The sequence below is a fragment of the Neoarius graeffei genome, chromosome 7, assembly GCF_027579695.1.
Source record: "Neoarius graeffei isolate fNeoGra1 chromosome 7, fNeoGra1.pri, whole genome shotgun sequence".
Classification (NCBI taxonomy): Eukaryota; Metazoa; Chordata; class Actinopteri; order Siluriformes; family Ariidae; genus Neoarius; species Neoarius graeffei.
In genome coordinates this window covers 79,732,916-79,758,530 of record NC_083575.1, presented here as the reverse complement: position 1 = coordinate 79,758,530, position 25,615 = coordinate 79,732,916, and the positions used below count along the sequence as shown (strand labels likewise).

The 25,615-nt window shown below is 42.7% G+C and overlaps 1 protein-coding gene across 2 annotated transcripts in view; it reads left to right on the top strand.

Moving 5' to 3' along the window:
• The window catches only part of gstcd (glutathione S-transferase, C-terminal domain containing), a 444,339-nt gene that overhangs the window by 344,499 nt on the left and 74,225 nt on the right, over positions 1 to 25,615 (top strand). The gene's annotated exons all lie outside the window — the stretch shown is intronic.

The window sequence follows — 25,615 nt, the reverse complement described above, 5'->3', positions numbered from 1 at the left end:
ATTTTCTATATTTCTGCATAAATATGATCTAAAACATCATCAGATTTTCACACAAGTCCTAAAAGTAGATAAAGAGAACCCAGTTAAACAAATTAGACAAAAATATTCTACTTCGTCATTTATTTATTGAGGAAAATGATCCAATATTACATATCTGTGAGGTGGCAAAAGTATGTGAACCTTTGCTTTCAGTATCTGGTGTGACCCCCCTTGTGCAGCAATAACTGCAACTAAATGTTTCCGCTAACTGTTGATCAGTCCTGCACACCGGCTTGGAGGAATTTTAGCCCATTCCTCCGTACAGAACAGCTTCAACTCTGGGATGTTGGTGGGTTTCCTCACATGAACTGCTCGCTTCAGGTCCTTCCACAGCATTTTGATTGGATTAAGGTCAGGACTTTGACTTGGCCATTCCAAAACATTAACTTTATTCTTCTTTAACCATTCTTTGGTAGAACGACTTGTGTGCTTAGGGTCGTTGTCTTGCTGCATGACCCACCTTCTCTTGAGATTCAGTTCATGGACAGATGTCCTGACATTTTCCTTTAGAATTCACTGGTATAATTCAGAATTCATTGTTCCATCAATGATGGCAAGCCGTCCTGGCCCAGATGCAGCAAAACAGGCCCAAACCATGATACTACCACCACCATGTTTCACAGATGGGATAAGGTTCTTATTGCTGGAATGCAGTGTTTTCCTTTCTCCAAACATAACGCTTCTTGTTTCAACAAAAAAGTTCTATTTTGGTCTCATCCGTCCACAAAACATTTTTCCGGTAGCCTTCTGCTTGTCCACATGATCTTTAGCAAACTGCAGACGAGCAGCAATGTTCCTTTTGGAGAGCAGTGGCTTTCTCCTTGCAACCCTGCCATGCACACCATTGTTGTTCAGTGTTCTCCTGATGGTGGACTCATGAACATTAACATTAGCCAATGTGAGAGAGGCCTTCAGTTGCTTAGAAGTTACCCTGGGGTCCTTTGTGACCTCGCCGACTATTACACGCCTTGCTCTTGGAGTGATCTTTGTTGGTTGACCACTCGTGGGGAGGGTAACGATGGTCTTGAATTTCCTCCATTTGTACACAATCTGTCTGACTGTGGATTGGTGGAGTCCAAACTCTTTAGAGATGGTTTTGTAACTTTTTCCAGCCTGATGAGCATCAACAACGCTTTTTCTAAGGTCCTCAGAAATCTCCTTTGTTCGTGCCATGATACACTTCCACACACGTGTGTTGTGAAGATCAGACTTTGATTGATAGATCCCTGTTCTTTAAATAAAACAGGGTGCCCACTCACACCTGATTGTCATCCCATTGATTGAAAACATCTGACTCTAATTTCACCTTCAAATTAACTGCTAATCCTAGAGGTTCACATACTTTTGCCCCTGTAATCTGTAATACTGGATCATTTTCCTCAATAAATAAATGACCAAGTAGAATACTTTTGTTTCATTTGTTTAACTGGGTTCTCTTTATCTACTTTTAGGACTTGTGTGAAAATCTGATGATGTTTTAGATCATATTTATGCAGAAATATAGAAAATTCTAAAGGGTTCACAAACTTTCAACACCACTGTAATCCATTTACAAACAAGTCAACTCAAGCTTGCATTGGTTCAGAGAGATGTTCGCAATGTGTGCATATTTAGCTCATCTGGCCATAAGGCGTCCGTCATCCGTCGTCCACAATTCAGTTAAATCGTATCTCCTCCGTCAGTTCTCCTCGGATTTCCGTTCCGATTGTTTTGTTTGAAAGAACTCGTCACTTCACACAAAAATTGGTCATTGTTTTGTCAATTTTTTTGCTAACAAGTTACTAATTAGGCCAAATAAAAAAAAAAACAAAATCCAGGCCTCTTACTAGAATTGTATCTCCTCTCTCATTTCTCATCCGATTCCAGTTCTGATTGATGTTTTGGATAGAGCTTCCCTTGAGGAACAAAACTTGGTCATTTTGGCATGTTGATTTTCCTGTTATAAACAATTTGTTTCCAGCATTGTTTATTTTCAGTTAAATTGTATCTCTGCCCTCAGTTCTCAATGGATTTCAGTTCTGATTGTTATAACCTGCTCTGAAGGAGAGGGGGTATACTGGTTTATTTACTTCTGTCCGTATCTCCGTCCGTCCGAAACACCATTTTTCTCAGCAACCACAAATCATAGCCACTTGGTACTAAACTTCAGCTTGGGGTTCTATACCGTGTACACCGTTTTCAGGTCTGTCGCACATCAACTTCCTGTTTACCGACTGAATGTATTTACGAAACATATAGTGTGGATTTACAAAATTTTCATAACACTTTTCTCAGCAACTACAAATCACAACTGCTTGATATTTGGTACGGAGCTTCAGCTTGGGGTTCTATACCATATACACCATTTTCAGGTCTATCGCGCATCGACTTCCTGTTTACCGACTGAATGTATTTATGAAACATAGGGTAGATTTTGACACTATTTCAAGAAACAAAATGCTATTTCAGAATGCCAGTTTAGCAGGATGCTGTTTGAAATCCCTGGGGAGAGACACTGCTCTTTACTTACTCGTTTCAGGGTTAATTATTGATTGAAGTCAACATTCATAATAAGTGTCCTATTCCTTCGATTGCTTGCATTCTGACATAAGTGAGAGCGGGGGGATACGTAGGTGAGCAGTAGCTCACAGTTGATCTTGTTTCATTTGAAAGAACGTGTCCTTCTGTACAACACTTGGTCGTTGTATTGTCAGATTTTTTGCTAACGAAATGCTAATGAGGTCAACTTCACGAATTTTGGAACTTCTCATTAGTATCTCCTCTCACAGTTCCTACCCAATTTCAGTTCTGATTTGATGTTTTGGATCGATCTTCCCTGGGAATAAAACTTGGTCATTTGTTTGTCGAGTTTCCTGCTGTAAACAATTTGTTTACAACTTTATTTCATTGTTTATTTTCAGTTAAATCGTATCTCCTCCCTCCCTCAGTTCTCAGTGGATTTCAGTTCTGATTGTTTCGTTTGAAAGAACTAGACCTTCTGCACAAAACTTGGTCATTGTATTGTCAGTTTTTTTGCTATCTAATTAGTAATAAAGTCAATTATACAGGGCGGCACGGTGGTGTAGTGGTTAGCGCTGTCGCCTCACAGCAAGAAGGTCCTGGGTTCGAGCCCCGGGGCCGGCGAGGGCCTTTCTGTGTGGAGTTTGCATGTTCTCCCCGTGTCCGCGTGGGTTTCCTCCGGGTGCTCCGGTTTCCCCCACAGTCCAAAGACATGCAGGTTAGGTTAACTGGTGACTCTAAATTGACCGTAGGTGTGAATGTGAGTGTGAATGGTTGTCTGTGTCTATGTGTCAGCCCTGTGATGACCTGGCGACTTGTCCAGGGTGTACCCCGCCTTTCGCCCGTAGTCAGCTGGGATAGGCTCCAGCTTGCCTGCGACCCTGTAGAAGGATAAAGCGGCTAGAGATAATGAGATGAGATGAGATGAGTCAATTATACATTTTCTTCTGACTAGAATTGTATCTCCTCTCTCATTTATCATGCAAATTCAGTTCTGACGGATGTTTTGGGTCGATCTTCGCTCGGGGAACAAAATTTAGTCCTTTGTTGATTTTCCTGTTGTAAACAATTTGTCATGGAGGTCGGTCCTCTCTCTCTCACACACACACACACACACACACACACACTTGTCACATTTCAGTTCTGTTTGATGTTTTGGTCATCAGGGTTGTTTTGATGGCAGGCCAGATGAGCTACTGCGTCCTTGACGTTCTGGTTCACATGTGCAGTCGAGTGCAGTTAGGACAAAATGACAAAGACGTCAAATTTCATTTCCAAGACAATAATTTTTTTCCTTTTCTCCTTTCATAAATTGTAGGAATGCAGTGTTTTGTGACTCTGTGTGTAATATCTTTTTTCATTTAAAGACCTGTTTATAAAGCTACGGTCACACTCCAGCTTGTGATGCTTTATGATGGGTAATCGATGAAAATGAGGTGTTTTGGTGACGATGCATGGCGATATACAGGCGAGCTAAAAGTTGTGGTCACACAGCAGGCCAACACTTGACTGCCATACCTTCGCACGTTCAAGCGGCCACGCTCGCTCAAAGGAAACTGCCGTTATGGGAAACACCTGATGCTGATTTGAGCGCAATCAGCACGCGCATATAAGGACACTGAGGTTTTTCCAAGTATTATCTTTTTATCATGGTCATGTTTGTTTCTAGCCATGATTATGACTCTGGATAAATGTTCTGCTTTATGACACTGTTTTCTGTTTTTGTTTTTTGTAAATATCATGCCTGCTAATAAACACTCTTCCTGCACTTGGACCAGTTTACCGCCGCATACCTGACAGAATACTTCACAAAGCCTCTGTGAAAACAGCGTCCTTGTGTATATGCACGTCCTGATTGCGCTACAATCAGCATCAAGTGTTTCCCATAACAACTGGCTCCCAAGTGCATGCACAACGCACTCTGAAAGATCCCCAAATGTAAACGCACTTTTTAAGTCTCAGAGAAGGTTAAGGTGATGCTGAGCTGCTGTGTTGATGAGACTCGCGCGAGTATCAGGGACATGGATTCGAAACAAATACATCTCAAGAGGCTCCACGACGTTTCCCCAAGCTTCAGAAAGTATTCCCAAACCCGTCTGTGAGTATTCGCTGCTTAGTTTGCCAATGAAAACATCACCACCAAATTTCACTGCATGCACTGAAATTTTTCACGACGTATTTAGCCAATCACGAGGCGGAGACACAACAAATAATAACTCGGAGAATATTCGCCGTGCATCACATGATTGATGGCGATGCTACTGATTTTTCATCGCCAAGTATTCGCAAACCCATTGCGAGCTGTCGTGTGACCAGGGCCTTACTGAATGGATACTGTATGTACGATTGGATTTCCATTCTCTTTAAAGACAGTATAAATGGGAATAAAAAATATATTTTTGAGAGTTAAAATCGACCGCAAAGTTGGCATTCGAGCTGCCCCGCTGAGCCAGCCAGCCCTGAGTGCATGACGTCACAGTGGGAACCAGTGCTATAGACCAAAGGCAGGTGAGAGTGGTTGCAATGGTCTCTTCGTTCGGATTTATTGGAGATTCTTCGGATTCCTCAGATGGTAATACGTCTGACTGACGGTCCGTCATTGTAATCAAAAATTAGAAAAACAAGATGGCAACTGAGCCTACCTTATATGCTAGTGAACTATCGCCTCGGACACCCTGCAGTCACAGAGTACTAACTACAGTGTTCAGCGTAAATGAGTACACCCCCTTTGAAAAGTAACATTTTAAACAATGAACACAAACAATTTCCAAAATGTTGAAAGGACAAAGTTTAATTTAACATCTGTTTAACTTATAACGGGAAAGTAAGGTTAATAATATAAACTTAGATTACACATTTTTCAGTTTTACTCAAATTAGGGTGGTGCAAAAATGAGTACACCCCACAACAAAAACTACTACATCTAGTGCTTTGTATGGCCTCCATGATTTTTAATGACAGCACCAAGTCTTCTAGGCATGGAATGAACAAGTTGGCGACATTTTGCAATGTCCATCTTTTTCCATTCTTCAACAATGACCTCTTTAATGCCTGGATGCTGGATGGAGAGTGATGCTCAGCTTGTCTCTTCAGAATTCCCCAAAGAAAATAATTTCTTTCCACCACAAAAGTGAAGGCTACAAGAAGATCAGCAAAGCTTTACTTATCAGTCAGAATACTGTAGCAAAAGTGGTACAAAAATTTAAGAAAGCTGGAACTGCAACCATCTCACAGAGACGTCCAGGTCATCCACGGAAGTTAACACCTCGACAGGAGCGTCTTCTGATGAGAAGGGTTGAAGGAAATCGGCATCCAAGTTCACTGCAGTTATCTAAAGAAGTAGAAAGCCAAACTGGGGTGACTATTACCCGTGACACAATACGGCGTACATTGCAGAGGAATGGCATGCATGGATGCCATCCACGAAAGAAGCCTCTCCTAAAGCTCAGGCACAAAAAAGCCCGCCTAGAGTTTGCCAGGGCCCATGCTGACAAAGATGAAGACGACTGGGACTCTATACTCTGGAATGATGAGACCAAGATAAATGTTTTTGGAACTGATGGCTTCAAAACTGTATGGCGTCGCAAAGGTGAGGAATACAAAGAAAAATGCATGGTGCCTACAGTGAAACATGGTGGTGGCAGTGTCCTTATGTGGGGCTGCATGAGTGCTGCTGGTGTCGGGGAGCTGCGTTTCATTGATCGCATCATGAATTCACAGATGTATTGCTCTATACCAGGCATCACCAAATGGCGGACCTCAGTCCGGATCCAGACCCAGTGATGGTTCTGTCCGGACCCGTGACCAATGGTAAATTCACGAGATTAAGTAATTTTCATGAAGCATTATTTTGGACGGTCGTGGCTATTGACAGCGGGCGCTGCTACTCCAATTAATACGACAGTAGCTTCACTCAGTTGAGCCAATAAAATCGTTAGTTTACCCAGCACACCACAGCAGAGCAACAAGCAGAGAGGAAGAGGATTAAGTTAAGAGACAACCGACCGAGACAACATGGCTTGCTCCAAAAGGCGGCAGAAAGTAGACAAGGAAAATCGTTGTTTTAAAGATGAATGGATGGAGAAATATATGTTCATTCTTCCGGCGAGCAGTTCAAAACCAGTGTGCCTCATATGCTCCGAAAATGTGGCACTGCGAAACAAAGCACAGCTCTTTTGAGCAAAGTTATCCCCTGAAGTCCGAGCTGAGGGCAAGCACAGTATGACAGGTCTACCCGACTCATCACACATACATTTACAGCCCAGCAACGTGCAAACAAATGTTCCTTAAAAGTAGCATGGATTTTGGGGCAGCATTAAAAAACCATTTAGCGATGGGACAGTTGTGGAGTACTTAAACGCCGTTGCTGAGACATTATTTGAGGGAAAACAAAGACGAGATGTGTGAAAAAATCAAACAAATCCCAATGTCAGCTACAACAGCAACCAGAAAGTCAGAAATATTAGCAGATGATGTACTGGCACACCTTGATGCAGCTATTCAGAGTGCACCATGCCTATCTTTGGCCATTGACGAGTCTACAGATGTTACCGACAATGCCCAGCTTTTGGTGTATGTGAGATTTTTTCACAAAGATAAGAAGGAGCTCTGTGAGGACCTGCTGGGTGTAACACCACTTGGAACACACACACAAGAGAAGAGGACATATATGCAGCAATAAAAGAGATGCTGAGAAAGAGGGGCATACCTGTGGATATGAAGCGGGTTGTCCTGTCACCACAGATGGTGTCCCTTCCATGGTGGAAAAAGAGAAGGGGGCTGTGCCCCAGATGAAAGAGGACAACCCAGATCTTATTGCTTACCACTGTCTCATCCATCAGACTGTTCTGTGTGCCACTCTATCAGAACAATTTGCTGAAATAATGAACACAGTGATGAAACTCATCAACTTCCTTAGGGCATCCTCATCCCTTCAGCATCGCCTCCTGAGAGAATTCCTGGAAGATGTTGAGGCAAAGGCTAATGACCTGCTACTGCACAACACTGTGAGGTGGCTGAGTAAAGGGAATGCACTGGGACATTTCTGGTCTGTTCGAAAAGAAATAGCAGCTTTCTTAGAGCAGGTCAAGAGTCAGAGAGCAACACGGTTTTCGATTTTTCTGCAAGATGAGCACAAGATGGAGATGATTGCCTTTTTGGTTGACATTACATCACATCTTAATGAGCTCAATTTAAAGCTACAGGGCCAAAACAATTCAGTTGTTGATTTGATGACAGCTGTTTGCTCTTTCCAGAGGAAGCTGGACATTTTCAAAGAAGATCTTGAAGGAGAGTGTGAACACTTCCCAAAACTGCAGGAACAGATTCAGGGTGAGAGAGATGTTTCTCACTATGTTGACTTCATTAACAAGCTGATTAGAAATTTCAGTAACAGGTTCAACAGCTTCTACCTTGGGCAGCAGCTCCTCCTGCTAATTCAGAATCCTTTCCTCATCAGAGAAGTCAGAGGATTTTCGAAGGAGGCGACTCAGACATTCAAGTGGGCACATGCAGTATCTCTACAGCTTGAGCTCACTGATTTGCAAGGAAATGCTGCATTAAGAGGGCATTTTGAGACAACTGACCCTGCTACTTTCTGGTTACAGACTGTTTCTGAGAGTGTGTTCCCTGGTCTAACCAAAGTAGCACTGCACACCTTGACTATGTTTGGATCAACTTACAGCTGTGAGTCAGCTTTTTCCACTATGAACATTGTCAAAACCAAGTACAGCAACAACAATGAACCCTTTTCCACCAAATCAGTTCCAGGGCTGGTTCGGGGCCAGTGCTGGTGCTGGTTCACAACTCGTTCAACTTGCGAGCCAGCTGAGAGCCAGTTTGCTTTTCCATAGCTCGCGGTGCTAAGGGAAGCCACGTCATTACGTCGCTGTATACGTCAGTTACGGCGCTGTATACGTCAGTTACGTCGCTGCGTTTGCATAAACCTTGGCACGAATATCAAAGCAAAAAAAACACAGAAGAAGCAGCAGCAACAACAACAATAATAATGGATGACTTCGCGTTTGTACAGCTGCTGCTTCTCGTCGCTTAAAAATGGCGATCTTTCGCGGTCTTGTTATTGTTGTTGGTCTTAACAACTCCGCCCCCCGCTGACGTAAGCGGTTCTTTCCTCTGGCCCAGCAGAGAGTTGGTGCTAGCCTGGAACCGGTTTTTCTGGCCCCAGAGCCAGTTCTTTGTCAGTGGAAACAGAAAACCCGGTTCCAAACTAAGCACTGGCCCCGAACCAGCCCTGGAACTGCTTTGGTGGAAAAGGAGCACTACATATCTGCATGAGAATGGCACTAACTCCATTCCAACCAAGATTTAAATTACTGGCAGGTCAGCCGGATGCCCATTTTTCTCGTTAAGAAAAGTAAAAGAAGAAGAATTAAAAGAGAAAAGTTCAAAGAAAAATATTCTGTTTGCATTTCCCCCCCTAAAAAGCCACTTGTTTTCTGAAGATGTGGACTTTTTTTTTTCTTGAAAAGTAGGCCCTCATTTTTTTAGGCTGGGACCTCCTTATTGTAAGAACAAAGAAGAGAAAATGTTAAGTCAGTGCTCTGTTTGCACTTTTTAGTTAATGTTTTCTGAGTTGACTTTTTTACTTGAAGTGTAGGCCATCAATTCTTCAGGTTGGGACCTCTTTAATTTAAGAGAAAAAGGAGTTATTCCACTCTATTTGCACTTTTTTATTTATTTTATTCTGAGGTTTCTGTTTTCTTTAATCTGAAATAAAGGCCTTGAGTTTATTTTCCTGGGACTACTTTTATTTATGGTAAAAGAGATAGTTGTGCACTCAGTTCATTTCCTGCATTGGAAATCAACTATAAATATTGTTGAAACCGTATGAAAATGTGGACATAGGGGAAGGCTATAAGACACAAGCTGGACTTCGGTTCGGACCTTCTACTTGGACAAAGTTTAATAACTGGACCTCAGTGACTTTTAATTGAATACCCCTGCTCTATACTGAAAGAGAAGATGCTACCATCACTCCGTGCCCTTGGTCGTTGTGCACTTTTCCAACATGACAGTGATCCTAAACACACATCTAAGTCCACTGTTGGATTTCTGAAGAAGAACAGGGTGAAAGTGATTCAGTGGCCAAGTATGTCTCCTGATCTGAACCCAATCGAACACCTATGGAGAATTCTGAAGAGACAAGTTGAGCATCACTCTCCATCCAGCATCCAGTCACTAAAAGAGGTCATTGTTGAAGAATGGAAAAAGATTGATGTCGCAAAATGTCGCCAACTTGTTCATTCCATGCCTAGAAGACTTGGTGCTGTCATTAAAAATCATGGAGGCCATACAAAGCACTAGATGTAGTAGTTTCTGTTGTGGAGTGTACTCATTTTTGCACCACCCTAATTTGAGTAAAACTGAAAAAATGTGTAATCTAAGTTTATATTATTAACCTTACTTTCCCGTTATAAGTTAAACAGATGTTATATTAAACTTTGTCTTGTCAACATTTTGGAAATTGTTTGTGTTCATTGAGATATTGTTTAAAATGTTACTTTTCAAAGGGGGTGTACTCATTTACGCTCAGCACTGTAAGTAGAATTCTTACGGTTTCTTTTGTAGGTGTTTATGCGCCAACTGTCAGTCTGTGCCCACTGAGAAGGAATGTTTATGCTGTCAGGAAGTTCTTCAGACCAGGCATAAGCATAAAGAAAATGAGGGGAATTACAGCTCTATAACAGTACATCCGGACTTTGAGCCGGTTTGCCTAAACCGTGCAGTTTTGGATCAGTACCGTCAGCAGTATGATGTTGAGGATTCAAAAAAGCAACCTGATGAATAAGTACGAGGTTCAAATTATCAAGTTTAACTTGTCATTTTTTCAGACATCACACTTGTTACTTATGAGGCTTTTCCACTACCAACGCGGCTGAGTTGGGCTGAGCCGTGCCGTGCTGAGTTGGGCTGAGTGGAGCTGAGTGGGGCTGTTGGAGTTGCATTTTGACTACAATCACGCTGAACCGTGCTGGCTGGAAGTGGGTGGACACATTGGGTGGAGTTAGCGGAAGTGGGTGGACGTCACGTGATGTCGTTAGGCGGCGCAAACAGTGACATCAGTGACCTTTTAAGCGGTAGTCTCACGACCCGGATAGTAAACAATAAACATGGAGGACATGGAGTCGTTAGTGTTGCTGGTCTTGGTGCTGTGGCTTGTTGTCACCGACAACACCAACAGATGCTGGCAAGAGCGTATAGATGAGGCGAGGTGCATAAGGCTTCGTAATTATTCTTCTTCCGGGTTTATGGTGTTTACAGATCCCAGCTTGCTCGCGGGGCGTGTGTGGGCATGTGAGGACACTCCTCCTCACCAATCAGTGCACAGGGGAGTGTCTCCTCACACCCCTAGCCCCACTCGGCTTGGTTGGGCTCACTTCAGCCCCACTCCAAAACTGTGCGAGTTTTGGGTGCCGAGTAAGGCTGAAGTGAGCTCAGTCGCGCCGCTCTGAGGTAGTCGAAACGCAAGCCGTGTTGGGCTGAAGTGAGCTGAAGTGAACTGAAAAAGGGTAGTGGAAAAGGCCCATTAGTTCTTTCATAATTATAGATTGCATGTACTTTTCCCATATTGGTGGAAATATGAACTGGTATCATGCTAAACGCAAAATGCGTCCAAATCTTTGCAGTTTGAACATTCTTGGGCCATGAATGCAGCATAAATCCACCTTCTGTCGTGCTGCTGCACCCGCCAGCAACACATCTACCGTACATGGCTTGGCGATAAATTAGTTCAAAATGGAAGCTCGGAAGTTGCAGTCAGCTCTGTGTTTTAGTATAGCGGAAATGGCGAGGAGACCGATAGACTTCCTGCTGTGACGTTACGGATGTCAAGGTCATTCACTCAGACCGCTACCTTTATGAATCATGTTAATCGTAAAAATGACTATATTCGATTTATTGTTAACGCTTAAAGCTATTCCTGTGCCATTCTTGAGGTCTCAAGGCATTTATAAACAAAAAGTGAGGCTATGGTTCTGCGTATGTGCTTCAACCTTAGCAACTTGAAAAAAAAAACTGATTTTGATGTGTCATTTCATTGTTAGCCAAGCAAAAATGATAACGTTGCAATAAGCCTTAAATCTAAAAGCCTTTTGTGAGTGTATATCTCCAGCTTCATCTCTTTCAAAGTCAGGGCTGCGTATTTGAGTGCAGCTTTTGTTTGTAGCCCTCACACAGAACTGACTCATTGCCATTTTCCCACCCTGTTGTTGGTGTGAATGGTTTAGTTAGTTCTCGCCTTTGTGCTGCCTGAAATGCCAGAAGCAGTGAGAACTAAACACTCGGCTTCCAATCCACAGCTCTGTTAGCACTCCTACAGCTCTAACACTCATAAAAGCGTTATTATCTCTAAATTAAGACGCGTTCACGCAACGTGTTGCTCTAAGTGTCGGTTTCTCTTAAAAGTATCTCAGTTAGAATGGGAAGAATAGGTTTAATCTTACAGTAAAGCAAGGACTATGTGATGGTATTGTGTGGTCTGGATGAGGAAGAAGAGGAGAACAAAGAGAAGGATGAAGAGAAAGATGAGGAGAATAATGAAGACTATGTGATCAAGGTTTTGGGCTATGGGAAGGGAACCTTACCCTGCAACTGCTCAGTTGTATCGTGTCTCAAGTCACAGGTGAGGAAAGAACCGGATGATATTTGTGATGATGAGGAGGAAGATGGAATGAAAAAGGAGAAGGTGGCCAATGAGGATGCAGTGGATAACAGAAGCGAGGTTATTAGGACGATGAGGAGGAGAAAGATGAAGACCAAGACATAGAGCAACAGGAGAATGATGATGAGAAAGAGGAGCAGGATAGGTAATGCTGAAGAACTGCAGAACAGAGATGAGAAAGTGAAGAATGATGTGCAAGAGAATTGAGTAAAAACGAGGAGGAAGGGAGGGATGTGAGAAATGAGAATCCAGTGGCTTAGAATGATGAGGAAGAGAATAATGAAAATGAACAGAAAATGATGGAGGATTATGAGAAAGAAGAGCAGGATAGATGTTGAAGAGGAGGAGAAATGAAGAGGAGGAGAATGATAAAGAGGAGCAGAAGAAATTATGTGGAGGAGGATAATGAGAAAAATGAGCAGGGGAAATAAGGAGGGGAGGAGGAGAATGATGAGGATGCTGAGGAGAAGAAGGATTATGAGAAAGAGGAGCAGGAGAAATAATAAGGATGCTGAGGAGGAGAATGATGAGAAAGTGGAGCAGGAGCAATGAGGATCAGGATAAATGATGAGGTTGCTGAGGAGGAAGAGAATGAGAAAGAGGACCCAGAGAAATGAGGAGGAGCAGGGGGAGGAGGAGGAGAATGATGAGAGAGGAGGAGGAGAAATGATGAGGATGTTGACGAGAAGGAGGATTATGAAAAGGAGGAGCAGGAGAAATAATGAGGATGCTGAGGAGAAGGAGAATGATGAGAAAGAGGGGCAGGAGAAATGATGAGAATGATGATGAGAAAGAGGAGCAGGGGAAATGAGGAGGAGAATGATGAGGATGCTGAGAAGGAGAATGATGAGAAAGAGGAGTAGGAGAAATGATGAGGAGAATGATAATGAGAAAGAGGAGCAGGAGAAATGATGAGGATGCTGAGGAGGAGAATGATGAATGAGGAGGAGGGGAATGATAATGAGAGAGGAGGAGGAGAAATGATGAGGATGCTGAGGAGAAGGAGGATTGTGAGAAAGACGAGCAGGAAAAATAATGAGGATACTGAGGAGATGAAGGAGAATGATGGTGAGAAAAGGAGCAGGAGAAATGATGGTGAGAAAGAGGAGCAGGAGAAATGATGAGGATGCTTGAGGAGAGGGAGAATGATAAAGAGGAGCGGGAGAAATGATGAGGATGCTGAGGAGAAGAAGGATTATGAGAAAGAAGAGCAGGAGAAATAATGAGGATGCTGAGGAGGAGGAGAATGAGAGAGGAGCAGGGGGAGGAGGAGGAGAATGATGAGTGAGGAGGAGGAGAATGATAATGGGAGAGGAGGAGGAGAAATACTGAGGAGATGAAAGAGATTGATGGTGAGAAAAAGGAGCAGGAGAAATGATGATGAGGAGGCGAATGATGGTGAGAGAGGAGCAGGAGAAATGAGGTTGAATTGCAGCTTGATAAAGAGGAAAAGAGTGATGTGGAGCAGATTTGAATAAAAAGATGAGGAAGATGTGGGAATTGGCAAATGAGGATGCAGTGATGTGGAATGATGCGGAGAATAAAAAAGATGAACAGAAGAGTGATGAGGACGATGAGGCGAAGGAGGAGGATTATGAGCAGGAAGGGGATGAATAGGATGATGTGTAATATGATGAGGCAGAGAGGAGAACCGTCATTACCAGAACAAGCCGCTGGATGATTGAGATGGCAGGTGATGGTGAGGAAGAGGAGAAAGAGATGGAGACGATAATGACCTGTATGTTTTCAGTTTTGCTGAATCAGTGAAACAAATCAACAGTTAAGCAGTTTAATAGGAATGCCTATACCCCTGCTCATTCCTGCAGTTATCCAATCAGCCAATCATTTGGCAGCAAACTGCTGATGCTCTGGAATTTTCACACAGCAGTCTCTAGAGTCGACTCAGAACGGTGCATGAAACAAAAAACGTCTTCTGAGTGGCAGTTCTTCAAGCGGAGACGTCTTGTTGATGAGAGGAGGAGAAAAAAAAGAAGAAGTAGTCTTTATTTGTCACATGCACACTCAAGCACAGTGAAATTCCTCCTCTGCATTTAACCCATCTGAAGCAGGGAACACACACACATACCCAGAGCAGTGGGCAGCTATGCTACAGCGCCCTGGGAGCAGTAGGGGGTTCGGTGCCCTGCTCAAGGGCACTTCAGCCCATGGCCGCCCCATGTTAACCTAACCACAAGTCTTTGGGGGAAACCGGAGCACCCGGAGGAAACCCATGCAGACACGGGGAGAACATGCAAACTCCATACAAAAAGGCCCCCATCGGCCGCTGGACCTGAACCCAGAACCTTCTTGCTGTGAGGCGACAGTGTTAACCAACTTAGTGCCACCACTAAGAGAATAGTCCGACTGTTTCAAGCTCACAGGAACGCTACGGTAACTCAAATAACCACTCTTTGCAACTATGGTGAGCAGAAAAGCATCTCAAAATGCACTGCATGTGGAACCCTGAGGTGGACGGGCAACAACAGCGGAAGACCACATCACTTTCTACTCCTGTGAGCCGAGAACCGGAATCTGAGGCTACACCAGGCACAGACCCGTTGAAACTGGGCAGCTGAAGATTTGAAAAACACCAGACTGGTTTTCTCGTCTTCAGCTTTGGGTAATTGCATAAATGAGCAGGTCTACAGGTGTTCCTATTAAAGTGGCCCATTAATGTATATATTTAAGTTATTCCACGAAATCGAGTCGTGCACGAGCTGATAGTCGGCTATAAGCCATGTATGATGAGATTGAGTGGAATAACAAATTTTATTCGATCCACATTCACTGCATTTTGAGAGAGAGAGCAGTTTTATTTTTATTTTTTGCAAATTCGATGAATAAAAACTTGAAACAAAACGTCCGACAAAATAATTTCCGCTTAGAATGTAAAAAAAAAAAAAAAGGCGAAATGACACGAGCAATTTGTGAAAAATGCGATGATAACAATAATTATTTAAAAATAAAAAAAATGCTTTCTTACCATCAAATACTTTTATTCCATATTTTGTTGCTTTTGTATTTTTGGGCTTCTGTTTTCGAGTAGAGTTTTTATTTCATCATCGGTTTGGTTCGGCAACACGCGCTGCCATTTTGTTTTTCTCTACTCATGGTATATGAGCTGATAGCCTAGTAGTAGAGTAACCAATCGGTGTGCGATTGCTCATATCCAGGGAATCTGGATAGAATAAGATGCTGATATTTAGTCTGTCTCAATTCTTATTTTTTTTTATCTTACATGGATTTATTTTGTGAAACATTGCAGTTGTGTTTTTATCACCCATATTATTTCATAGCCTTTTGAAGAGCGTTTAAATTGAAGATATTTTAAATTGCAGGCGACTGCTTTTCCATTTGCACCGACACTGATATCTGTGATAGAGATAAGAGGGAGCTGTAGACGAGCTGAAGCCTAGGTCACAACCGGACGTACGATTTTTTGGCCGTGCGATTTTTGGCGTTTCCCAAATCGCTGCGTTTTTTTGTTCGTGGAGAAAGACGCACGTTGGCTGTAAGTTTGTCTTGCAACCTGAAGAAAACGTAAGCGCCCGTAGAGTTTGTTTGACATGACAAAGAACCTCTGCGGCCAGTCTACGGCTCGAAAATCAACACGTCACATGCGCGCCCTCTGTGCGTTTTTTGCACATGGACCGGCCGTAGGAGCACGTACGGCCGGTTGTGACCGAGGCTTGACTGAGGTGCAAGAACAGGAGATTTTCTTTTCTCCTTTTATGCTGTGAGCTTTTTTTTTTTTAAATAGTGCAGCCAAAGGAATTTAGAAAAAGGCCATATTGTGATTTTTTGGTGCCCCCCCATTATCAAAGTGAAAGCCCATTAGGCATCGGTTAGATTCTTAGAGGTTACATAACCCATTAGCACGGATTGTCGCTGGCGGTAATGAGGGCACTCCAACCACCATGACAAAATCTTTATAGATCTAAACTCTTGATCTTGATTTTCCTTGAAATTGTTGAAATGGGCCTGGGAATTTTACTGATGTTTGCACTTTCTTTTTAATGTTCTGTTAAAAAGACGAAGAATCCCCAGACCACAGGGGTTCATTCATATAATCCACCTTGGGGTTGAATGGCTCGTTTCTTCTCCAGAGCTGATCTTTTGATTGAGTTATATAACACGGCCCTCACTCGAGCAACTTTGTGTGTGTGGCTTTGCTGTTAGTGATTTGTTGAACGTCTACATTTTTTTTTGTGTGCTCATTGCCTTAATGAGATGTTTTAGTTTGCACTGTGCTCTATGGAGACCTGCTCCACTTGGCCTTCAATCCAAATCATGTGCAGTTTTTCAGCCTGGTAAATTGTCTGTCTCTTACCCACACACAGGAAATTTACATCATCTGTCTTGTTGTGCATTTGGATTTGGGAGGTCTCTACTGGGAAAGCAACACAATAAATCAGGGTCTATGTTTTTTTTTCCATGTGGTTGTCTTTCACAAGACGAGAGCCATTGTTTTTGCAATATTCCTAACTGATTCTAATATAGCTTGCTTCTAATTAATTTTTTTAAAATCTCCAGCTGGCCGAAAGGCCCAAAGGGGGGTGATGACGTAGCGATGTCCGTCCCAGGAAGGGTGCTCACCTTCTGAAATCAACTCCTCTCATAATTTTTGGAGGAATTTCACAAAACTTGGCAGGATTCTTTGTTATATGTTGGTAATACACATATTGCAATTTCGTTCAATTCAGTTACATTTTACCAGAGTTATGGCCGAGTTGCCAGCGGGGGATATTGTGCTGTCAGAGCACTCTTTTTTTTTTTTTTTTTTTTTTGAGCTCATCTGACTGTCCATTTTGAGTTCTTCCATGGGTTTCCTCTAGGTTCTCCAGTTTCCTCCTTCCTCCCAAAAACAGTTGTTGGGCTGCTAACACTAAATTGCTCCTAGGTGTGAATGAGTGTGTGCATATTGCCTTGTGATGGACTGGAGTCTCAGCCTGGTTATTTATTTTTATTTTTTTATTTTTTATTTGATTGCTGTTAACCACAAAAAGAGAAATAATTACAATGATTAAAATAAATTCCAAAAAAAGAGAGAATTGAATACAACCAAATATAAAACAAAAAGCATGGTGTGTGTGTGTGTGTGTGTGTGTGTGTGTGTGTGTGTGTAAGCACGTAAATACTGAAATACAAAAGTACAGGAAAATAATATGAGTAATAATGAAATAACCACGTTACATTACATGCCACTTATCCAGAGCGACGTACAATGAGTGCAAAAGTCAGGTACACGAAATGCTGAACTTCTAGACAAGAATGTTCTAGTGCCAACTGAACAAGTGTCAGCAATACTTAGTGGAATATTTTGTTAAAGTATTAATACTTAAACAGCCAAGGAAACAAACCAACCATATAAAGTATAACTAAATAGAGAACTCAGACGGCTACCCCCAGGCTAGACAGTACACATCCTGGGTTGGTCTAGACCGAAACACAGTTACATAGTGGGCAGGGAGGCAGGGGAGAGGTGCAGCCTGAAGAGGTGAGTCTTCATTCTGCACTTGAAGGTGGTCAGGGAGTTGGCATTTCTGACCTCAGTAGGAAGGTCATTCCACCAATGGGGGACCAGGACAGACAGCAGTCTTGAGTGGGATGGGATGAGCAGGAGCAAAGAGGAGGAGGGGCCAGGTGACCAGTAGTAGCAGAGCGTAGGGATCTGGCTGGCATGTCGGGGTGGATCAGACTCTGGAGGTATGCTGGCCCTAACCCCTTGAGAGCCTGGTAAGCCAGCACCAATGTCTTAAATTTGTTGCGAGCTGCGATAGGTAGCCAGTGCAGGTCAGCAAGCAGAGGGGTTACATGGGAAGAACGAGGGAGGTTGTAGACCAGACGAGCTGCAGCATTCTGGATGAGCTTCAGGGGTCTGATGGCAGAAACTGGAAGGCCAGCAAGGAGAGAGTTGCAGTAGTCCAGGGGTCACCAAACTTTTTTCTCTGGGGGCCACATTGCCGTTCCTGACTGTGATGGGGGCCGGGGTCGGGTCAACTATATCACATAGAATTGTATGACCCAGACAAATATGACCACCAGCAGGCCTCATTGTGTAGTAGAGATTATTAGCCTGGCACAGCCATCCCCACTACTATATCCATACTACTATATCCACACTTGATTCCTGGCATATATTTATCTTTACTAGTGGTTTGCAAAAGTAGTAATCGAGTCTTCACACTTTGTTTTAATTTGAAATACCACTGATATTCCATTTATTTATTTTCTAATAAAAATAATATCAAAGCTGTCAAGGTAAGAAACATCTGCCTAGTTGAGGTGATTGACACTGGCAAAGGTGAGTGGAAAATTATAAATTGTAGGTAGGCCTGTTGATATTATTAATAATATAAATAATAATTGTATGCAGCACTTAATAAAGGTCAAATAAATAGGCCTATAAAATAAATACATTTTAAAAAACAGTGAAATTATAATAATATGAGCAATAGATCAATAGATCACAGCAGTTGTGCTGTGTCCTGCACGTCATTGCTCTCATCCATGGCCAAAGCAAAAAACTCGAATTCTGACGCTCTCTCATTCAGCTGGTCATACACGTTGTCCCCCAAATCTTCGGTTCGCCTGGTCATAGTAGGTGCGGAGAGACTCACCGCATTGAGCGCATCCTTCTTGTCGGGACACACCTCCTCGGCCACAGCAAGCATGCATACTTTAACAAAGTCCCCATCAGTAAACGGCTTTCCATGGGTAGCTAGTAGGTGAGCTACCTTATAGCTAGCTCGGACAGCAGCCTGGTTGATCTGGGTTTGGTGAAGGAATACATTCTGTTGTGCAGCCAGTCCGCATTTCATCCTCCGAATCCTGTCTTCTCTTGTTTGCCCTCGCCTGAACACTGACAGTTCTCTGCGCATGCGCTGCCTGTCACTGCTTGATCGCGAGCATATGACGAAAATTCGGAAAATATGAATAGTTCATTTTATAACTAAGTATCAATTTTAATTGATAAAATCAACAAAATACAAGATGCAGACATGTTATTATTTGCCAAAAAGCAATTAAAAAAATAGGCCATGACCACTTTTGGGGATTGCCTTATAGGGCCGGTTCAAGTGATGGGGGGCAGAGGGGCTGGGGGGCCGGTCAAAGGGGGGTGGCGGGCCGGATCTGGCCCGTGGGCCGTAGTTTGGTGACCCCTGCAGTAGTCCAAGCGGGAGAGGATCAGTGCTTGGATCAGGAACTGAGTGAAGTAAATGATAAGAAAAGGGCGGATCCTTCGGATGTTGTAGAGGAAGTCTATACATCCGGGTCACTGAGGAGGAGAGTTTGTCGTTGATAACGCTGCAGTGTTGCATCTATAATATAATATGAATATAATAAGCCGATGTAAATCTATGTATAATATCCTTTGAAGTATGTAATCAAGTGCTTTAAAAAAAAAAAGGTTGTATTCCCATGTTGCACTTGGTGTTCCTGGGATACACTCCAGAGCCAAACTGACCCTGACTCGTTTATTGAAGATTAGCAGGTTACTTGGTGTTGCCCGGGTTTCGCAAAATTCTGGGTTGCCCCCAGACTTCCATGTCAAATTTGATGAAGATCTGTCGAGAAATGATGTTAACCCAAGACAAACAAAAATTCAAACATCCACCACCCAGGGGCCTACTGGGGACCCCCTACTGGGGGCCCAAATATGGAATTTCTGAGTTCTGGCAAATTGTAGCTATTTCCTATATTTACAGTACGTGCCAAGTTTAGTGAAGATCTGTCGAGAATTTGTGTTGATAAATGTAACGTGAAAGGCATTGAGGGAGGGGGTGGGTGGATGTTGTGTCCCTGGGGGGCACATATATAATATAATAAGCGGCAAAGTAAGTTTGTTTGTTTGTCTTGAGCTCACGTCGCCATTTCTCAATGGATTTTCACCAAATTTGGCAAGTAGGTCCGAGGATGACCTGGATTTTGTTTATATCTGCAAAATTCCGGGTCATCCCTGGACCTACTTGCCAAATTTGGTGAAAATCCATCGAGAAATGGCAACGTTAGCTCAAGACAAACAAACTTTGCCGCTTATTATATAGATGAATGAAAACCTTGTTTTTGCAATCTTGCTTTCCCGTTCTAATTTCTTGCCTGAATTTTTTTTTGTCTAGGTTTTAATATTTAGCATGTAACCAGAACTCGGGGCACGGTGATGCAGTGGTTAGCACTGTCGCCTCATAGCTAGAAAGTTCTGGGCTCGAACCTCATGGCCAGTGGGGGCCTTTCTGTGTGGAGTTTGTATGTTCTCCCCGTGTTTGCATGGGTCTCCTCCGGGTGCTCCAGTTAGAGGTCTGCGCGGGTCGGATTTTTCAGTCCCGCTCCCGCCCGCGCCCGCATTGTGCAGTCCCACTCCCGCCTGCGCCCGCAAAGAATTATGATTTTCAGTCCCACTCCCGCCCGCGCCCACAAAAAAATTATGATTTTCAGTCCCGCTCCCGCCCGTGCCTGCTATATTTTGTCCCGCTCCCGCCCGCAAATCCCGCATGATGCAGACGTTCGTGTTATTTCTCAGGAAAGTTCTTGTCTTGACACAGCGTGGTGGTGCCTTGCCTCCTACTTTGAGTGGATTTCAGCATAAATATCTACAGCTCATGTTGTTATTATTTACCTTGTTTTAGAATTCAGCATGTACTCTTCCTAATAACAATAATTAGTGCTGTCAAACAATTAAAATATTTAATCGCAAATCACACATTTTTATCATATGAGAAACCATTGCAATTCTCTGATTAGCATAAAAAAGTGAATGGGCTTGCTTTGTAGCAATGGTGTGGTGTTTTTTTTTTTATTGCAAAGCAGAGCTAGTAAGAGAAGTGAATTGATTTAGTGCTTGAGTTAGTCTACAACTTTAGTCAGAGAGACATGTTACACAGTGACGGTAGGCTTGACTCAATGCTATCCCAAAAATCCTTCCTGTAATATGCAAATTTGGCCGCCTCTGATTGGACAGCCAAATTTGCATATTACAGGAAGGATTTCTGGGATAGCATTGAGTCAAGCCTACCGTCACTGTGTAACATGTCTCTCTGACTAGAGTTGTAGACTAACGCAAGCCATAAATCACTTCACTCATGGTTCTCTTGCTAGCTGGGTGTGAACTGCGAGTCATTGGAGTGATCAAAGGCAAATTTAAGATGGTATTCCACTGGTAATCTGACTCTCTCTGCAGATTTAGGCATCTTAAAATGTTTTCATTAATGCCAAATAAAATATCCAGCACAAATTATATATGATAGACATAAATTAATAACTTATACATTTTATTTCAAACACATTTTTAGTTCGCGGGACTGCAGCTTCTCACTGCTCCTGCCCGTGCCACATATGTGCACTCCCGCTCCCGCCCGCGCGCGCATATGTGCACTTCCGGTCCCGCCCGCGCGCGCATATGTGCACTTCCAGTCCCGCCCGCGCGCGCATATGTGCACTTCTGGTCCCGCCCGCGCCCGCAATGAGCTTTCAAAATTTGTCCCGCGCCGCACTGCTTTGCGGCGGGTCCCGCTTTGCTTTGCAGGGCTCTAGCTCCAGTTTCCCCCACAGTCCAAAGATATGCAGTTAAGTTAACTGGCTACTCTAAATTGCCCATAGATATGACTGTGTGTGAATGTTTGAGAGGAGAAAACCTCTATCCAGTAGAAGGCAACCACTACTGTAATGTTTCCTAGAAGAAGAAGAAAAAAAAAGTCATCAGGGCAGCCACGTCACTGTAGTGATGTTCCAAATAGAGGTAGAGAAATGAGAAAAGTTAGATCAGATGATGTTGAAGTGGTGCTTATACAGTAAAATAGTGTCAGGACGTTAATAACAGTTGACATGTTATAGGATATCCGTTAGCTGTACTTGGTTACGTTCTCTGTGGCTTTTCAGCTTAAATGCAGGCGCCAGACAGAGACTGTTACTTACAACCTTATCGGGGCCATGAAAACGAGAACATTTTTCCCCCGCTGACAGTCATATATAAACTTGTACTTTCAGCTTCCAGCTTGTGTGAAGATGTGAGTAAACATAGCAGGAGTGATGTACTGAGGGGAGAAAACTCGGGGGCTGATGGTTGGCGCGGGCTTAATTTGTTGTGACTGTAGCATGGTTCAGCAGCAGTGACTGAATACCTTTATGGCTACATTTATTCATTTGGCAGATACTGCTTTTCAAATCCACTTACAAGGATGGCGGAATCTAATCTAAGCCCCAGGTTGTTAAAGGAATGCTTCAGCATTTTTCAACCTAATCTCTGTGTACCACATCTATAGTATATGTGTTTACCAAAAGCAATCATTTTAACCTGCTTCCTGTACCGAGAAAAGAACAAAAAGAAAACCAATTTGCTTGAAACCCATTTATAATAGAAATCTAAGGGCACTTGATGCTGCTGGTAAACATTGATTTTGCAGCTACGCTGGCAGTCAAAAGTTTTTTGAACACATGGAGTTTATTAAAGGTCAACCACTATTGGCAATTAAAGAAGGAGAAAAAAATGAACAAGTTGCTCTAAAATACCTAAATCTTAAACATGGGCTGCATCCAAATGTCCATACTTGCATACTATACAGTACGCAAAAAGCAGTACTACATTGCACTGTCCTATAAGTCAATAGGAACCTCCAAATAACCAAAGAAGAATCATCCCCCCAGGGAGAAGCCAGTTGTTGTTGTTGACTGTTGTCCTACAGTAACAGTCGTGTAGGAGGTACTTAACTGATATTAGTTCATACTGAGCATTCAGATGCAGCCTTAGGCTTTATTGTGATGCCACATTTTACGCAGGATAAAAACATATAAAAGGTGAGTGAGATGGATAGATTGATTGATTTACTGGCGGCACGGTGGTGTAGTGGTTAGCGCTGTCGCCTCACAGCAAGAAGGTTCTGGGTTCAAGCCCCGTGGCCAGCGAGGGCCTTTCTGTGCAGAGTTTGCATGTTCTCCCCATGTCCACGTGGGTTTCCTCCGGGTGCTCTGGTTTCCTCCACAGTCCAAAGACATGCAGGTTAGGTTAACTGGTGACTCTAAATTGAGCGTAGGTGTGAATGTGAGTGTGAATGGTTGTCTGTGTCTATGTGTCAGCCCTGTGATGACCTGGCGACTTGTCCAGGGTGTACCCTGCCTCTCGCCCATAGTCAGCTGGGATAGGCTCCAGCTTGCCTGCGACCCTGTAGAACAGGATAAAGCGGCTAGAGATAATGAGATGAGATTGATTTACTTTCTTGATCCCAAGCTGGGAAATTGCTTACTATCCAAGAGGCCCAACATCAAAGCAGGCAGTTTTAAAAGTAAAAGCAGATCTCGGAGACCTGCATTTGTGTATATTTTACTGTTTGTAAGTGACCGAAGAAGAAGAAGTTGTCTTTATTTGTCACATGCACACTCAAGCACAGTGAAATTCATCCTCTGCATTTAAAGGAGAACTAAAGTCATTTTTAAACTTGCTTTATTTCTTAATTAACGTGTTATTCAGTTACGTTTTCGGTTTTAGTAACCTTATATCGTGACTCGTATTGGCAACTAATTGCAATTAAATATTATACTTATCGGCCTATTCGGCTTTTAGCCATGTTGAATTTAGTTCGTTTGGTCCACGGCAGGCGTCGCTTATCCACGCGATCTTCACGAGACTTGTGCGAGACTTTGAAACGTGAAGAAGTGTCAGCCAGGTGTCAGTGCCGCCATTTTGAACTGTTTTCCAAATGAAATATTGCACAAAAATGAGTTGAAATGGCAATTACTGCCTACTTTTTTCAAAATTTCCTGATTGCTATCAAAACAAACAAAACTTGCGGCTTGATTACGTCAGCATTCGAAAGAGGGCGTGCGTGTCTTTTGACAACGTTGGCAGATGTTGCCATGTCCGAAATCGCTCCCTACTCACTATATAGTGAGGATGCCATTTTGTAGTGCTGTCCGAAACTTTAGTGAGAATTATTTACACCCTGTATAGTGCACTCAAAGTGTCCCACAATGCATCATGAAAAGAAATCAAATTAAAAGTTTCAAATTTGATTTAATAAAAGGCAGCAGCAAAGAAGAAAGTATTCAGCCTTGATTAAAAAAAAACTGAAAGATGCAGGTACTTTGTATTTATTAATGTGGGAAATGCGCTCAGTATAATATGGATTTATCACAAAAACACATGCATGTATTTATTATTTTGAAAACTCGCCAGCCGACTGATCTGGCATGTTTTAATTGTGCGACAGTAATGACGTAAATACCAGCGCGACGGACTAGTGTCCGAAAGTGTTTTTTTTTTCTTCATTTTACCAATGAGCTCACTATATAGTCCTCTATAGAGTAATTCCCTATAAAGGGAGTAGTGAACGAGTGAGTGATTTTCAGACACAGGGAACGTTGGCAGATGTCGGTCACTTTGATTTCCGCTGTACGTTTTACTTCCGTCCTACGATGTCTCGCGCAGGTCTCAACGAATCTCGTTTACGGCCATTGCTTTGACATATGGACTGATATATTACAGAGCATATTTCAAACACTCATAACTTGCTATAGCAGTGACAAAATAGCTGTCAAAAATGCATTCCTATATTTAATAACATGAGATAAATAGAATTTTGATAATAAAAAAATTGCCTTCAGTTCTCCTTTAAGAATGAAACCCTATGTTGGCCCTATTGTTGTAGTCCACTCACCTCTAAGAGAATGGTTATTTGAGTTACCGTAGCCTTCCTGTCACCTCAAAACATTCTGGCCATTGTCCTCTGACCTCACTCGTCAATACTTCTGCACCATTCTGTGTAAACTTTAGAGAGTGAATGAAGATCCCAGGAGATCAGTAGGTCATGGAAACACTCAAACCAGCCCGTCTGACACCGACAACCATGCAGCAATCAAAGTCACTGCAGTCACAATTTCCCCATTCCCCATTTTACCACATGATTAGCTGATTTGATAGCTACAGGAATGAGCAGGTGAGGTTGTTATATAACAGTGTGATGGCCACAACCACACAGGGTAATATCATCCTACATTCTACCTGAGCACCTTATTAGTTTGCTCCACAGTTTATCATTTACAGCCGTCTATACGATCATACTCAAACGCAGTTTGTTTGATTTACAGTTTATTTGCTTGAACCTTATATTGTTTTATATGGAGTGCACACATTTTAACACTGTAGGGTTGTGAAAGCTTTGTCGTTAATCATGTGTTTCCTTGTTTGAGTTTTCTTTGAGGTTCCTTGAGCATTGGGGGCGGTCCCTTCCTGGTTGGGCATATTGATCATTTCTTCCAACGACCATATCGTCCAATGCCATTTCATCCAATAGTTAAGGCATTTCGTCCAAAGCCTTTTTCATACGCACTATCAGTTATTTTATATTTCAGGTATTAGGTATTTGTTTGTTCAAAAAAAAAGGAGGAATTCTCAGTGGAATTTGACCG